This window comes from Podarcis bocagei (genome assembly GCF_964188305.1).
Source record: "Podarcis bocagei genome assembly, chromosome: 10".
Taxonomy (NCBI): Eukaryota; Metazoa; Chordata; class Lepidosauria; order Squamata; family Lacertidae; genus Podarcis; species Podarcis bocagei.
In genome coordinates this window covers 51,522,371-51,537,532 of record NC_138135.1, presented here as the reverse complement: position 1 = coordinate 51,537,532, position 15,162 = coordinate 51,522,371, and the positions used below count along the sequence as shown (strand labels likewise).

At 42.8% G+C, this 15,162-nt stretch overlaps 1 long non-coding RNA gene across 1 annotated transcript; it reads right to left on the bottom strand.

Annotated features, from left to right (window-relative positions):
* Positions 1 to 1,199: 1,199 nt before the first annotated feature.
* On the bottom strand, positions 1,200 to 6,504 carry LOC308596383. Its single transcript, XR_014012506.1, has 3 exons — positions 6,470 to 6,504; positions 5,139 to 5,264; positions 1,200 to 1,637 (listed from the first exon to the last, which is right to left on the bottom strand). It is a non-coding gene; the product is annotated as an uncharacterized lncRNA (long non-coding RNA).
* Positions 6,505 to 15,162: the final 8,658 nt, after the last annotated feature.

The window sequence follows — 15,162 nt, the reverse complement described above, 5'->3', positions numbered from 1 at the left end:
TACGGCACGCATACTGTTTTTTACACAGTTTTGCCTGCACGATTACAGCAAAATATGTACTGAAAAGGCCTCTCCCGTCTTATCATGGTTATTAATAAACCACAACAGAAGCCTTAACCTTTCTGTAACCCAGAATATCCAATCCACACATTTCCTTTCTTAAGTGTTTTAATGAGGGAAATTAAGTTGTTGCGAGCTTTCAGTAAAAAATGGCACATTTTAATTTCATAATTGCGGAGCTTAATTATATCATTACTGTTTGTACCTGCAGTTCAGCAAGGAGCACATTTGATGTTTTGTTGTTTCTGTGCAATTACAGGTGGCATAACCGTCGGAAATAATAATGGGCAGAGGAGCAAAGGACTGGCAGGAAAGTTGCTTCTTCAGAAGTCAGCGAAGCCATGGAAGAAAAGTATGTAGATGTCCCTGCATTTCCGGTTCTTCCCTGAATAAACCACTCACTTTATAGTTCCTCTGTCATTTCTTTGGAATTCCTCTGTCAATTGTTTCATACACCCTCGACTTCTTCTATGCAAGAGCTTTTAAAATAATGATTCATCATACATTTTGTCTATGATTCTGTTGGTTCTCAGGCCTGCAAGTAGTCCAAAATCCCAGTGGACACCAGCTGTCACTGCCTTACAAACATTTTTCTGTATCCTCAGGCATTTCAGTCTGTTGCATATGCTAGTCTGTTCTAAGGATTTTATCTTCTGTTTATTATTATTATTATTGCCTCCCACAGCTCTCTAATTGATCGCTAATGACAGGAAGTATCCTTCCAGGAAGAAAATGAATATTTGCTAGAATGTGTACTGCGAGCAGATATTTAATAAAATACCACGTTAACAGAAAACATCGAAAACAAAGGCTTGACAACTATGGATTCCAGTTCTGACTAATGACTCTATTTGCATTTAATTATGATTAAGAAAATCAAACTTGCTGTGTGAAAGAATGACTTGTGGGACCAAGCCACAGAGTAATACTTTTCCAAAGATGCAATGAAGCCTTATGCAGGTGTAAATGAGAACAATCCTTAATGCCTGTGAGAATCTGGTTCATAAAATAGATGAATATTTATTTGGCAACACAGAGCCACAGATTTAATTTTATTTCAACCATCTACCTGAAAAACTGATTTACAGGACAATTCTGCAGTCTAACATTGTTGGAAGCTGTCACACCAGAACTAATACTGATGTAGATATAAGTCCACGCTAGCTTTCCCAACCTGGTGCCCTTCAGCTATTTTGGACTACAGTTCCCATCCCCCCAAGTAAGCATGACTGTGGCTTCTGGGGCTGATGGGGATTGCACTTCAAAACATGTGAAGGGCACCAGGTGGGGGAAGACACATCTATGCACTTAAAGCTGAAAGAAAGCACAGCAGCCAGAGAACTATAAAACATGAAAATACAAAAAGACAGGTTCTTCGGTAACTGCCATCAACCAACTGTGAGAAGATCATTTGTTCCTCCTCAGACACATGTCCACACCTGATATCACATATGTTGTCAACCATGGGGCAGGTGGACATGGAATAGGGAAAATGGTGCAATGGCCAAATTAGGACCCCTACTGGGTGTACTTAGGCTGGTGGACCAGAGATCTGCTGCTTTAAAGGCACCCAATTCCTGTCAGAAGAAAGGTGATTAAACATATAGTATGAGATTATGATATTGACGTATGGTAGTGCTTGACTGTAAATAGGCAATAGTGATTAAATGTATCCATGTTGTGTTATCTTGTTTACAATACCCTAACAGTTAATGCATGTGCATAATTTGCCTCAGACACCATTTGTGATTTATGGTGCCCCCCCAACCTCCCCATGTGATGCACCAGTCACTGTGCAACAATTGCGAAACAACCCTATGATGTACCCCATTCTCAGTACAGTGGTACCTCAGGTTAAGAACTTAATTTGTTCTGGAGGTCTGTTCTTAACCTGAAACTGTTCTTAACTAGAGGCGTGCTTTCGCTAATGGGGCCTCTTGCTGCTGCTACACCACCGGCACACAATTTCCGTTCTCATCCTGGGGCAAAGTTCTCAACTTGAGGTAACTATGCCAGGTTAGCAGAGTTTGTAACCTGAAGCATTTGTAATCTGAGGCGTTTGTAACTCGAGGTACCACTGTATATACAGTGGTACCTCAGGTTACAGACACTTCAGGTCACAGACTCTGCTAACCCAGAAATAGTACCTCAGGTTAATAATTTTGCTTCAGGATGAGAACAGAAATTGCGCGGCAGCAGTGGGAGGCCCCATTAGCTAAAGTGGTACCTCAGGTTAAGAACAGACCTCCAGAACAAATTAAGTTCTTAACCTGAGGTACCACTGTATACTAGGCATGCTGGGCAGGCAGAATGACACCATAGCACTCTTCCCAGTAGTCTTTAATTCCCAGGATCCCTGTAGACACAGAATTGAAAACAGCAAACAACAACAACAAAGCCACCAGGATCTTTCCCAGAGGAAAGCTGGTGGTGGCAGGAAGGGGATATAGTCAACCTGTGGCAGACTTTGGGGTGGTCTTTCTCTCTCCTGCAATCCTTGCCATAGAACAATTGATGGCAGATTGTCCTGTAGGGGTGGAGAGATAGAGATATAAGAACATAAGAAGAGCCTGCTGGACCAGGCCAATGACCCATCTAGTCCTGCATCCTCACAGTGGCCAACCAGTTGCCCATGGGAAACCAGCAAATAGAACATGAGGACTCTCCCCTCCCATGATTTTCAACAATGTGACCTATATCACCTTGGAGAACTGGTAGCAGTGATTCTGAGATGCAGCAGAATATGGTGACTGGTTCTAGACAGTACTGAGGCTTGTGATGCTGTCTTCAGAGCCCTGTGTGCCATTGCTGCAGCTATGACACTTCAGTAACATCAGAAAGTTTAATTCACATGGATACACAATGCAACATCTTTCCATACCAGTGATACCTCAAATTCCAGAATGTAGGGTGCTACTATGAGAAAAGAGCCACAGCATTATCTCTTCCCATGTGACCTAGATCTAATGATGCCAGGGTGGCATGGGAGGGTGATACTGCCTCTTCTCACACCCAATGCCAAGAGGCACAAATGTTGGCATGGGAAAGAGCCGTACTGTGGGCTCCTCTACCATGACCTACATCTTCTGACAGCACCAGACATCAAAAGAGGTCCAAGGAAGCCATTTCAAGTAATCATCAAAGAGAAGGTCATCAAAGAACATGCCCTAGTTCAGTGGTAGGGCATGTAGAAGTCCCATGTTCAATCCCTAAAATTGCTAGTAGGAAAGAGTAAATGGTGATGTAAAAGACCTCTGCTCAAAATCCAGAAGAGCAATGGTCAAGGCTTCTCTGCTCCTAGATCAGTTATAGATGAATCATCCTGAAATACTGGTACATTCTCAAATACTTAGAACAGGAATATCTTGGCATCCACAATTGCTTTCCTGCGAAACCTCAACTCTTGTCATGCCATCTTGTATACAAAATTAAAATATGTGAATGATGTGCATTTCAATTGCAATCAGTGGACTTAAACTGCATAGTAACATGCTTAGGAGCACAACCCTTTATGTATTTATAAAATAATTTATTTAGCTGTCCATCTGTACATATTCCCCTGAGAGCTTGCAAACAAGGCACTATTAGAAAATACAATATTTATTAATTAAAATAAACAAAAAGCAATAAATGCCAGTCCTCGTCTAAATCATTTCCTTGCAACAGACAGCATAAGCAGAAATGGGTAACACTTTGGATTTGAAATGAAATTTAAAAGCCTGGATGAACAAAATAGTCTTCTCCTATATCTGTCTATTCAGAAGTAAAGTTGTGTACACACTATACTTTTAAAGAATATTTATCTGAAGCACATTCTTTCCCTCAAAGAATTCTGGGCACCGCAGTTTCCTCCTCACAGAGTTAATGTTCCCAGCAACCCTTAACAAACGACAGTGCCCAGAATTCTATGAGGAGGGAATGTGCTTTGAATGTGCTTTCAAGGTATAAGTGCGTATGCAATAAGTCTCACTAAGCTCAATGGGACTTAAGTGTTCAAAAGCCTGCACCCTAAGTCCCACTGATTTCAGTGGGATTTAAGCATGCCTGCCTTTTGCAGAATTTCAGCCAGTCGTTGCTTTCGGGATGACAGCAAAGAAAGTAGGTTAGCTGACTTTGAAGATTTATGCAGATCTCTAAAGATTGTTTACATGGAGCTGGTTTTGTAAGGCAGTTTTTTGTTGATCAAGATCTTCTTGCCCTTATGGAAGAACTGCCAGCAGCAGGCGTGACCTGCAATCCAGATAGCAAAGGAAATGGGTGTTTTCCTTATAGGATAGGAGTTGATATAACCTGGCACTTGCTGAGAACAGCAAATTCCTTTTGAAGATATTTTGACCTTAGGCGTGCAGGTTTTGTGGATGAACCTTATGTTTTCCCTTCTACAGCTTTGAGCTATATTATTATTATTATTATTATTATTATTATTATTATTATTATTATTATTCCACCCATCTTACTGTGTTGCCCCAGCCTCTCTGGGCGGCTCCCAGCAGAATAGTAAAAACACAATAAAACATAAAACATAAAAAAGCTTTCCTAAACACGACTGCCTTCGGATGTCTTCTAAAAGTTAGATAGTTGTTTATTCCTTGACATCTGACAGGTGGGCACCACTACCAAGAAGGCCTTCTGCCTGGTTCCCTGTAGCTTTGCTTCTCGTAATGAGGGAACCGCCAGAAGGCCCTCGGCGCTGGACCTCAGCGTCCGGGCAGAATGATGGGGGTGGAGACGCTCCTTCAGGTATACTGGTCCAAGGCCGTTTAGGGCTTTAAAAGTCAGTACCAACACTTTGAATTGTGCTCGGAAACATACTGGGGGCCAATGTAGATTCTTTAAGACAGGTGTTATATGGTCCTGGCGGCTGCTCCCAGTCACCAGTCTAGCAGACTTTAGAGTTGGGATAGGGAACCCTTGGACCTCAATACATTGCTAGACTCCAACTCCCAGCCTCCATGGGATCGATAGGAGCTGGCGTCCAAAACCTCTGGAGAGTCACAGGTTCCCCAAACGGTAATTCAGGCATCTATTCTTGAGTACTCTCAAGCTATGTAACATTCAGTTCTATGATGGAAACTCACTATGAAATATCTGCTCTTGTCCACCTTTCCGCCTGATCTTTTTCGATACCCCATCCGCACTTCTCTGCATGTTCACTGTATACTTGACACATGCTTTCGAACTCCAGCACACCTGTTTATCCCAGCCTGCGAAACAACAAAAATGAACATACTGAAACAAAACAGGATGGGGAAAGATAAGTTTCCTATACCCTGCTGCTGCCACTACTGTTGTACACAGCAAGGGCAGTGCTAAACTGCTTTGTTACATGTAGTATATTATGCCCTTAGCCAAATATTTGGTTTTTTAAAAAATATTTGGTAGCCAGTGGTGAGAGATATGCAGTGTCAACTGAAGCTAAAAGCCAACAATATGTAGACCTGAACCAAGAGATACTGGGGAATAAATGGTATTACTTGCTGATACTTTGAATTTAAAACATTTTGCACCATGTTTGTTTGATTACAACATACGCAACCCACTTACTCTAGTCTAGCAAACAGTTAACCATCTCCTTGTATCTGCAGTCCCAGACAGGGAGGAAAATACAGAAGATTTCTCAAACACCTAACAGGCCACTGTAGACAGCTGATGTGCTGCACTGGGCTTGGCGGGTTACAGTTTTTCTAAGCTTGTAGTTGTGTGTGTGTGTTTTAAATAATAATCCCTTCTGCATGTTTTTCTGCAAAAGTGGTTCTCCCTCCCTGCTATATTCAACATATTAGCGAAAGTTAACTTCTGCAAGTGCCTGATTAAAGAAGTGCTTCCACTTAATGTTTGCTTGTTCTCCCGACAAGATCAAACATGTCTGTGAGAACTAATAACAGCAGTTACATTCCAAAAAACACAGATCAAAATTTTTCAGGCGCTTGCAATGTGTTTGCCTTGGCTCGGCCAATGTGGCATTATAGTCTATGCCGTGATGGAATGATAATTGGGTTTTGATGAAAAACATCAATCGCCATTGCATTGTGATTCGCGTTATATTTGCTTTAAAGTGAAGCTCAAAGTTGTTGGGAAATAAAACCGTTTGGTTTTGGTGATTGCATTTTAAAAGCTTCATCTTTTTTGCTTACAGGGGCTGTATGTGAGTCATGGCTCGAAATCAATAGAGTTGTGGGGATTTTTTTGTTTTTTGTTTTGAAAACACATACACATACAGAGTGGGATTACCTGGGGAAAAAACTATCAAAGGGCTTGTCATTAAAAGAAATATAAAAAACCCTGTTCTTTGTCATTCCTACCCCCAACTTCATTTCACTCTTAATCCTAGTTATAGCCATTGCTTTGCCAGGACTGCTGCCAGGAACAAGCACCTGATTTTGATGAACGTTTTTAAAAAATGGTTTACCAGAGTCGTTCTCCTATCTGCATGAAGAATGATTCAGCTGCGGTTTGTGGCGAAATGAAATTCAAGTAGAACTTGCCCAGAGTGGTAGAGCTGCCCTTGGAATATATCTACATACATTATCCTAGCCAGGTGCAAAGACACCCATCTTTCTCCCATGGTGGAAAACAAATGTTCAATTATAAACAAACAAAGGGTGTGTGTGAGAGAGAAGGAAGACGAGTTGGATACTGTTTGAGCATTTAATCTCGGTGCTAGCAACGGCAAATGACTTTGAGCAAGAAGCAATTTGGAATTAAGAAAGCTAATGTTCCTACACTACTACTAATACCAGTCTTCATAAATGACGTGTCAGTTGTGTTGTACAATAAGCCCTTCATGCATTCGAAGGAAGGTGTGGGCATAAAATGTGGATGGGGAGCAGACTCCACTCCTAAGGTCCCTGTTCCCACCTGCTCCATCACCCACACCCTTCCTGTGTTGAAAAAGGAAGTTTCTGAATGGATAGAGAAAAGTTTCTCTCCTCTCTCTTTCTCTCATAACACTAGAATTTGTGGACATCCAATGAAGTTGAATGTTGGAAGATTTGGGACAGTTAAAAGCCATTGCTTAGTTAGTTAAACTATGGAACTCATTGCCACAGGAGGCAGTGATGGCTACTAACATGGATTGGACCCATAGGAACCAACTCCTGGGGGCCGAGGTCCCTTCGCCCCACCAATAAAATATTTGAGGGGGCTGGGGCATTGATGGGCATTGCCCTTCAAATGGTGTGTGTATGTCACAACATGGGATTGATTATGCAGGGCAAGGCTTTAGCTGAGATTCTTGCATTGTCAGGGGTTGGACAAGATCGCCCTTACAGTCCCTTCCAACTCTACAATTCTATGATTCTGTGATAAACATCTACAAGATTCCTGTGTGTAAGAGTAAAATGGCAATCAGAGCAAAAGCTGCAGTAAATGGATGCAACGTTTTTGCATTTAGGCATCAGGATCGGAGGAGGCTGAGTCAGACCCCTGTTCCTTCTAGTTCAGCATTGTCTATATCAGGCATGGCTGAACTTGGCCCTCCAGATGCTTGGGGACTACAACTCCCATCATCCCTAGCTAACAGGACCAGTGGTCAGGGATGATGGGAATTGTAGTCCCAAAACATCTGGAGGGCCAAGTGCAGCCATGCCTGGTCTATATTGACAGGCAGAGCATGTCCTGGGTTTCAAAAAGGGGTGCTTTCCAGCTCTACCAGGAAATGCAAGGGATTGACTTTAGGACCTTCTGCATGCAAAACATCTGCTCTCCCAAGAAGGTAAATTCCAGCACTTTACTCAAGAAATTTGTATGATCAGACTGGGCTTTCCCAAAGAAAACTTTAGCTTCTCACTCTAACTGTTGTAACATTCCTGCTTGGCAATATTGTTAGTTTTGCCCAAGAAGGTGTGAGACGGTTGGCATCACCCTTCCCTCAGTGACTGTGTCATGGAATATTTTTACTCTTCTGCAAACAACTCATATTCAAAAGAAAAATATTTCTCCAAAGGCTTTATAACTTCTTCTAGTGCTATAGAAATCCCTCACAGAAAATAAAAAATGGGTTGCTGCTACCCAGAGGCACAAAGAGTCTTCGTTATTAAAAAATGCTTGCCTAATTAGTTTTTCTTTCAAGTCGAACCACTTTCTTAAGCAACAACTTGGCAAAGCAGCCCACATGAAAATGAACAGAGATCATTGTTTTCACACCACCTTTGTAACTAAGCGAACAGCAAGTAACTCTTAATTATTTAAAGGTTGCTCCCTTTTTTATATATAAAAAAAGGAATCTCTCTTCATAATAGAAGTAAGAATGACAAAAAGCTCTGCAAATCACGCTTTTCAATGCAAAGCACTAGCCTAACTCAGCATTGGTGCTGCCTGTGTTACCTGTAATAGTTAACTTCCTTTTAAGTTTCAGCAAGATATTACACACACACACACACACACACACACACACCCTCTATCTGTGACATTCTGGGCTACAAACTACTGACTTTATTGCAGAGTCAACCCCTAAAACTTGCTGTTTCAGCTGTCAAATGATAAAATTATACATCCGTTGTTTTAGATTTATTCTCTCACATTATGCCTTTACTGCAAAAAAGGGAAAAAGGCAAACCAGCTCCATGCTGTATTAATGATGCATCTTTAAGAAGGAAAGGAACTAAACAAACTTTAAAAGAAACCTTAAAGTATACTTTCTAGCACTTCTACCCAGGGATGGCTTGAGAAGATGCTGGACAAAGTCCGCAATTCTGATGATGATAGTGATTTAAACTTGTCAGTTGCTTGTTTGTCTCTGAGTGACTTAGAACACATTGCTATGAGTTCGTGGAGGAGCAGGAATCCTCCAGATCCATTGATGCTAGATTCTTGGATGCTGGGCAGTGCTGAATTTATGTATAGGCTAAGTAGGCTGAAGCCTAGGGCCTCTAAATCTAGGGGGCCTCACCAGCCTGCCTGCTCCCCAGCAGGCAACCTCTCCTCTCCCAAAATTGCAAACCCAAGACTTCATGCAAGGGCAGGGCAATTCGGGCCCAGCAACTATGAGACTCAGGGCTTGCCAGTGGGGCCCAACTTGAATTTTTTTTGTAGGGCCCCAGTTCACAGCCAAAGTCTGCAAAATCTTAGAGATATAAATAAAATCCATCTAGATTGCCCTGGTGCGAGGGCCCCCTTAGGAGCAGCCCATGGGGCACAATTGGCCCAATTGCTCCAATTGCCTTAAGGCCAGCCCCGATGAGACTGTGCAGGGGTTGGACTGACAAGCCCTGCCCCTTCTAGGTCCGTGGTGCCACTATTCAAAGTATAGACTCAATGACATGTTATGGAAATAAAGGGGGGGACTTATTAGAAATCAGTTTTGTCACTACTCCCCCTCCCAAACCCTGGGACGATGAGCCCAGTCACTTTTTATTCACAGTTGCATAAGCACTACACTACAGCATGGCCATAAACCTCTACGTATACACCCAATATGTACCAACAGAGATTTATGTTACTGCTTTATGAATGAACACTATAATTTATGAATGGACTCTGTATTTTGTGAATTACTTAAGAGCCACCAATAGGGAGCTTTAGAATCTGACAGCTAACCAATTGGGTACTACCAAACAGCAACCCCTATTGCTGAAAGCAGGGAACCAGCAGGGAACGCTTCAGCTCAGCCTTTGCACTGTTGACTGAACACCTCCTGCCATGCAGATAATGGAGAAAGCTCGTAAATTGTATCCCTTCTGGTTTTGATTGGCAAAACTTGTTGCATTGTTGCAAGAAAGTGTCAAAATTGTATCCCCTTGTACTTGACAGTGCTGATGGACTACTAACCCTTGAAAAATCACATAAAATCAATGCCATACTACAACTCCTGGGTAAGCAGCAAGCAAGTGTGTGCACTCATAAACTCTAGAGAATCTACAGTTGTTGATTGGTGCCTTCCCTGCCTGGCGAATATGCCTCATCCATGTGCATAAATGTGGTTGGTAGGTAATGGTAGAATTTTGAAGGGTGCTATGGGTGTGGCTGTCGGTGCTGCTATGTCCCAACAGCTGTTGCTGTCTGCATTTGGATTACAACTCTATTACGCTGGTTTAAACCCTGGTGCAGCAGAAGCCCAGAATAGCAGCAAATAAAATCTGCTCATATGTCAGCGACTGATAACTTGTCAACCACTTCTTCCAAAGTATTCCTAAATCATAAAGCTCCAAAATACAGGCCAAAAGAGAGCAGGTCTGGGAAGAGCGAGCCATGCAATGGGCACCATCAGTGAAAAGGCCCTGCTCCATGCAGCTCCTGCCCTGTCATTTGATAGGGTGCCCACTTGCCCTCCTTCTTGACATGGAATGCTCTCCAGTATAAAGACCATAAGAAGGGAGAGGAGGGACCTTGAAGTTCCCAACAGCTGTTAATCAAGCAAGCAAGCAAGCAAGCACACAGGTGCCTTTGTCACAGGTGTGTCACGCCTATGTCCTGGCCAGGCCTGCACCCAATCTTGTTTCTGTACAATCTTGTTTGTTCTCAGTAACCAAAATTATATTATCAACTTATACAAGCAGAAAAGTTGTTTTCCTTCATTTGCAAGGAATCGTACAAAACCAAGTGGCAGTAATAAAGAAAAGTTCCAGAGTGGCAACAGAAAGCAAACTAAAAATGCTTTTGTAGTTCATCAAAACTATCCAGCAATATCAAGTTATAGGTAAACTGCTGCTATTAACAGTAATCCTTCTAGTTGGTTAATTGGTTCGGCAACTTCCATGCACACAACGTGTGATGCTAATTATTTTCCCCAAGAGTTAAATGATAACTAATCAGAGGCAGCTACAGTTGCAAATGGCAACAAAATATCTGTGAAAGGAAGAGGAGCAGGTTTGCTCAAGTGTGTTGCAGGTAGAAATACTGTTTGTAATGAAGTGAGAGCCATAGTTTATTTGCTCGAATTAACAAATAAGAAAGTTTTGAGGATTTAAATTCTAGATTAAAATTGATTACTTCATTGAGAAGGGGATTGTAAGAAAAACACTGGGGCCTAATTTGAATAGTAGAGTGCCTGGTATCTGGTGGCCCATCTCATCCTTTATTTCCACACTGTGGCTGCAGACCAAATCACCTGTCAGGAGAGTTATGAGATTCAGGTGAGGATCAGATGCCTTGTCAATCCCAGCAGGTATATAAGAGGATGACTGCCCTAGCCAGGCCTTTGCCTCCTCCTCGAGAGAGATTCAGAGGGTGGCAACATGAGAACGAGCCTCCTCTGCAGTGGCTCCCCATCTGTGGAATGCTCTCCCCAGGGAAGTTCGCCTGGCACCTTCATTATACACCTTTAGGCGCCAAGCAAAAAGTTCCTTTTTAACCAGGCCTTTGGTTGACCTGATTGACATCCTATACCCTTTTAGAATGTGGCTCTTTGGGGGATGGTGTTATTAGGCTATTGCTCTTATTTTGACTTAATAAATTGTGATCTTTTCTGTGAACTGCCCGGGTATAGGGTGGTATATAAATTCAATAAATAAAATAAATAAAATGACCATTAGGATTCTCCACGGTGACTTGCCACTATTTCTTTATTTCAAGGGATGGTCCCTTATTTACCAACAACATTTAGCCTTGTGAAATGGGGAGCTGTTGGTTGAAATTGGTTGAAATAAGGAACCAAGGGGGCAAGGCAAGCTGGAGTTGAATTCTTCTAGGAAGTTGAACCGGTTTTGCGTCACTTGTTGTTTACTGATAATTCCCCCACATACCCCACCAGCCACAGGAGGGACACTGTGTATTTAGGAATGATGAATTATTCTGATGGTTAACTACTTCTTTCCATGTGAAACTACTTCTTTCCATAAGTGAAAATAAATACAAGCAGTCCTGTCCTTTTGAGACATAGGTAAACACTCTTAAACAGCTAGCATACGCATGTGCTTGTATCTGTCATTATTTTAAAGAACCGCTGTGTAATATATTCACTTTGTACACATGCATAGATATTCTGCAGCAAGAAATATGGTCACGGGAATAACTTATTTACGCTCCAGCTTGCATTGGCTGGGAAGCTCCTCTGTCGACTCCTGAGCTGAATCAACAGCTCCCTCCCCTGTTAATTTATGCCGAGTTAGAAATCAAATTGCAATAAAGTTGTGCCTGCAATAAAACAAGTGTGTGTAGACTATAACTGCTGCATGATTGATTTCATGATATATAACTCCTTTCATTGTGAGCCACGGAACAGGTAGAGGCATGGTAGACTAATTTGGTTTATATATACAGCTGTAAGGCTAGACACTGCATCATTCTTTTCGCAGACCCATGACTCTAGGCATGTGGAACTCGTAGCCATGACAACAATAAAGCAGTTCTGAATTTGAGCCTGAACTAAGAAACTCTGCTTTGTCTCCATCACTTCCTGTTCATGACCTGACTTTCCAAGCTCCCTCTCTCTCTGGGCTGAAGCCATATGAATGATCTATTGAGTAGAGCGACTACTGCAAGCTGATCCTGGAACACACGGGCTGATCTTTCGAGTTTCTCGCTGACATGGGCTCTGCTGTCAGGGCTGGCTGCAACAATATTTGAACAGTTAAGTTCTGCAAAGGGCCTTTGGCTGCAGCAGCACTTGGCGCGGGTCTAAGCAAGGCAGGATGCTGAGCAAAGCAAGTGTGGTGACTTTCCCCCCGAAGCCTGTGCCTTCTGAGGGTCTGGCATTTGCTGGGTGGTCTTTCCCCCCTCTTGCTTTTATGGTTCAAGGACATGTGGATTCACCCCCCCCCAAAAAAAAAATACACAGAGCAGGGGAAACCATTTTCAGCCTGAGGGCTGCACTCCTTCATAGGCCTGCAGGCCAGGAGTGGGAGCGTCCAGAAGACAAAGTGGATGGAGCAAAAGGTATGACTCTTAAGATTTGTACAGTGGTATACCCTCCAACTGTCCTGATTTTCCAGGGACAGTCCCAGAATTACAAAAGTCAACCCCAGCTTTTGATTTGATTCTGGAATGTCCCTGTTTGCCCCACTCAGGGAGGCGTATGAGCCAGTTCTTGTCCCAAGCAGCCGCCACGACGAAGAAGCATCCCTTTGCCTCTCCATGGCCTCTCCTTGACTACTGCTTCTGGCCTTCACCTTTGGGCAACTCATAGTGGCTGCTGGAGTGTGGGCAAGGGGGAGAAGAGTCTGTGTGACAGGCTAGCTCTGAGGGGCAGGCAGAGGGGAGGGCCACCCTGGGCAGGAGAAAAAGGGGGAGTGAAGCAGAGCACAAGTAATCTTGATTATTAATGTTTTGAGCATCCATGTCTAGTCTTGCCCCTTTCTAAAATTTATTTATTGGCGTGTGCTTTTCTTTTTGCAAATCTACCAAAGAATAAAATAAAATAAAATCAGGATTAAGGGGTTTTCTCAGGACAGTGGAGGACGTGTCCTGTTGGTGTAGTGATGGTGGCATTTGCCCTTCTTCTGAAAGGAAATACTCTGAGGGGAGAGGACCAAAAAAGGAGGGGTCACAAAGTGTCAGTTGGAAAGGAGTGAGAAATGTCCCCATTTTCATCTGAGGAATGTTAGAGGATATACAGTAGGCTACAGCCAGCTTTTTCCTCACAACCCATCCACTCCCCAAACCTCCTCGCTCTAAACAAGCAAGAGAAATTATCACAGTTCTGGAACCCATTCCAGCGAAGCAAATGCATTCAAGGAGGGAGCAGAGAAGAGGAGGGATGTAGCCTTGGAAGGGCTGTGGGCATGCCCTGAACAGGGTACCAAGAGCCCATAGGTAGCCTAGGCAGACAAGTTGTAGATGCCACGTTGGTGAATCCTGCTTTAGCATGTCATTTTTTGAACACCCAATGGTCACCTTACCATTGGTAAGCTGCACATGGCTTGTCAGCCATATGCAGTGTCCTGTAAGATGCCTATCAATCCTTTCTGATTTGCACAAGGCTAGCTAGTCAGAAAAAAGGGAGATGTATCAAGTTCCTGGTGGTCCATCAAACATGGCTGGTAGGTTGTGTTTGGCTTTGTGGGTCTTCCTTTTTCCAGCTGGCTCAGGTCTTGTGTCAGCATTCCTAAGCCTTGTGCAGGGCCCTAACACCTTAGCAACATCCATTGCTGCATTAATCACCAGCCCCGGTTTGGAGCTGCCATTAATTTCCCACAATGCCCTCTGATAGTGCTCTGTAGTAATGAGAAAAATGTCCATGGTGGCCTACCAGAGGGCACTTTGCCAGGGGTCCCCTTAAGTCAGCCCTGATCTCTATTCTCCTTTGCAGTAGTTTGAATCAATGCTTCTTTCAAGTGCAAAAGAAGAAAGTTCTGCTAATTGTGTGTGCGTGTGTGATAACAGAAAAACGAGAAAGCTGCATCATTTTCTTCAATGCAATGCTCATATTTCTAAGGATGAGGAACAGATCAGCCACTATCTTTATTTTGCTACTTCCTAGCTGTACGGTAATGATCATTTTCAGGTGTTTAATGGACCTTAAGAAACATATGTATTGGTTTTTATAATTTGAAACAAAGAGTGGAATTGTGTTTGGATTATTATGCTAGCAATTTATTTTGGATAGAATTCAGTGCCTTCGCAGTAAACACAAATGTTTGAAAAATCCACTTTTTACTCAGTAAACAAAAAAAGATTGAAACCTAATTTACTGAAACATACCTTGCGCAGGATACTGAATCAGCATCTCCTGTCAGATAAATTTGGGGTCCTTTTATTAAGTAAAGTGAAGGTGTAAAATATGTTACATTTCAGAAGAAACGGAATAATTTCTTGCATAATGTAACTTGAGCTTTTCTTTCTTTTCAGGAGGAATGGTTTGTTTTTGTTTATGATAACCAGAACTGGAGAGAGAGAGAGAGAGAGAGAGAGAGAGAGAGAGAGCGCTGTGAAGGGAGAAATACAAGCTGCAGAGGAATTCTTGGGCTAGCCTATGCAAAACGACTTGGCCAAGCTAGCGCCATTAAAAAACAATATGGGGACCATTGAGGGCCATTGGCAATGCAAGAGAATTGTCTTTTCCACCACCTGAAAGTGTGAACAGAGACTGGGGATTTGGAAAGTTGCCAGGGTAACTGGGTGTGAGGTTACAGGACAAAAGGAGCCTTGAGCAAGGGTTGCTGGGAAGAAGAAAAACTGGGATCCATCTTGGGCAGGTTGGCTGAAGTCTGGCTGCACTGTTGTGGA